Genomic DNA, 2,757 nt, shown 5'->3' on the forward strand with positions numbered 1-2,757 from the left:
TTTTAGCAGTTCTGATGGAGGAATAGACTGATGGTTCTCATCATTTTCTGTCTTGTCTTCTACCAACCAAACTCTCTGAGAAGGAAGGAAGGAAGGAAGGAAGGAAGGAAGGAAGGAAGGAAGGAAGGAACTTTGAACAGCATTTATCCTTGCCAACATCTGAGGAACCGTTACAAAATCCTTCCATTCAATCTAACTTAGTTCTGTGGCCTCCAGGTGCTATCCATGCTACTGCAGGACAGCAAAGTCTCTGCAAGGAGTAATTTTTTGTTGTTGTTTTTGTTGTTGTTTGTTATATGCCAGCAGTAGAGATCAAACCTAGGGCCTTGTGTGGGCTTTGTGTGTGCTAGGTGAGCACTCTACACTGAGCTGTTTCTCACCCAAGGAAGAATTGTTCACGACCCATGCAGGCCCCACAGGGACACCAGTGGCAAGAACACTACTTCTCTCAGCAGTCCTTTACCATGGTCCAAAGCATTTTGCAAGGCAGAGTTAGGCAAGTTAGAGAACTGTAAATTTAAATGGGATTTGTGATTTGAAAGCTAGATCTTACTCAGCCATTAATTTGTTCTGTGATTTTAGGCAAGTCACTTAATAAGCTCAACTTCAACATTTCCATCTATTTTAAAAACAGCATAGAATATTTTTTTTCGAACTATTTTAAATAAGTTGATTTAAGGGATGGGAAAAACCACAGATATTTATCCTCTCTGTCTCCTTCTTGCTCATCCTCCCTGAGTTTCAGTGAGTATCAAATAAGATGATAAGCATAAAAATGCTCTGAGAAGCACGAGCACCTTACAAAAGCAAGAAAGTAGTATCATCAACATAGCTGTTAGCTTAGAAGGATGAAGGCAGTGCCCAGGCCAAGAGCCAAATGGCTGGAAGCCACAAAATCTTAAAAACTTTTTCTTCAAATTCTTCCTGGAGTGGCACTTTCTTTGGACAGACCTGGCACTAAAATCCTCTGAGACACTGAAGTGGGTTCAGATGTGTTGAGGGGACAGGAAGGACATTCAGCAGCCAGGAGACACTGGAGAAACACAAGCTCTGTTCCTCAGTTCCTTTGTGATCCAATAAAAGATGCCATGGAAAGAGGAGGCAGATTCTATCAAGGGCTCAGGTTCAAAGCCAGGTGTGTGTCGCATCCTTTAATAGGCTCTTCAACCAGCCAACAAGCCATGATGTAAGGGACATTCTAATAAATACTGAACTCAGTTTCCAACAACCATAATGAATCCCCTATATAATGTTCATAATAAATATTGATTTAGAGAGAACCTTCAAAGGAAGGCCCAGAGAGGGGCAGGAACTGGCCAAGATAACACAGTAGCGTCAGGCTCATTGGGCTACAAGGAACAGAAACTTACTCTGTGTAACTCAAGTACGGAGGAGTGTCTGGTAAGGAAGGAAAGGCCAGTGAGAAGGAGGCAATTCTAAGCCTGGTTCTGTTCACTCTCTTTGTCCCATTCAGTCTCTGGACAGGATGGCTCCTTTCCCCTCCTCTACACTCAGGCTTCTGCTCTCCCTTGGTCTCTGCTCCCTCTTATCCTGCCTTTCACGTGGCTTTCCTGGCCAAGGCCCACTTGTCTGTGGCCCCTCTACATCAACTCCTTCTGCCACCTGACACTTTCCTTCCATCTCTTTGACCTAGAGAGGCTCTAACTGGCCCATCTCAGACTGTTGCATGACCCATTCAGAGGTCACCAGTTCACACATGAAATGGTCCCCCTCATCTCAGAGGTTGGTCCCATCCTCTCAGGTCTAGAGACTGGAGGGCCAGGAAGCATATCCCATCAGTTCTTGTCCTCAAGGTGGCTTGTCCTTGGTGTGGTGTGAATCAAGAAGAAACTACCATCACTGGAATTGTGATTGGAGCTCAAGCCTCCAGATTTCCTTTTCCCATGGAATTACAATTTCTTTTCCTTACTTATGCAGCAGACATGTCTTAATGCCTGCTAAATGTCATCGTGAATATCTTCCTTCTCCCCTTCTTTCTCCTTCCCTTCTTCTCTGTTCCAAGGGGTTTATGATATAGGAAAGATAACGGCAGGAAAAGAATTAGGACATGAATAATAACCAAGGTAGTAACAGTAGCTACCACCTACTGAGTACCAGGTACCATCCACTGAGTACCAGGTACCAATCACTGCTGGGGACACACATTTTCTTGTTTCTTCTTTGTCACTCCCCTGTAAAGTCAGCACCGCATTTCATATGGAAGGAAACAGGCTCAGAGAGTAGTTTCCAGACAACAGTCATTACAGCAGGGCTCCGATCCCGACACCTGCTCTGTTCACACTGTGCAGTGTGGCCTGGACCCTGCTGTTACAACACAGAGGACCATCTCGGCCTAGGGAGGAGGACAGGAATGTGAAGAACAGTGGACTTCCAGGAGGAGGTGACCTCTGAGCTGAGCCTGAGCAAGATTTCATCAGGCCAAGGGGCGGGGGACTGTAACCAAAGGGAGCCATACATGAGAGCAGCAAGACCCAAGCAGAGCTGGGTCTTAGAAAGGCTGGGGAAGGCTAAAACAGGGGTGTAAACAGGAGGAGCACACGACACCACCAGAGAGATCGGCCTTATGTGCCTCACCCTGTTTCCAGCCCTGGAAGGAAGAGAAGGCAAGTTCAACAGAACCTAAGGAGTCGACTGCTATGCCTGGCCTTTGATTCTGGAGTGGGCTCTTAATAGTGTCCAAAGTGAAAAATTCAAGAGGAAAGAGGACCCTTAAACACCAACACTCGAAACAACATT

This window comes from Marmota marmota, unplaced genomic scaffold, assembly GCF_001458135.2.
Source record: "Marmota marmota marmota unplaced genomic scaffold, marMar, whole genome shotgun sequence".
Taxonomy (NCBI): domain Eukaryota; kingdom Metazoa; phylum Chordata; class Mammalia; order Rodentia; family Sciuridae; genus Marmota; species Marmota marmota.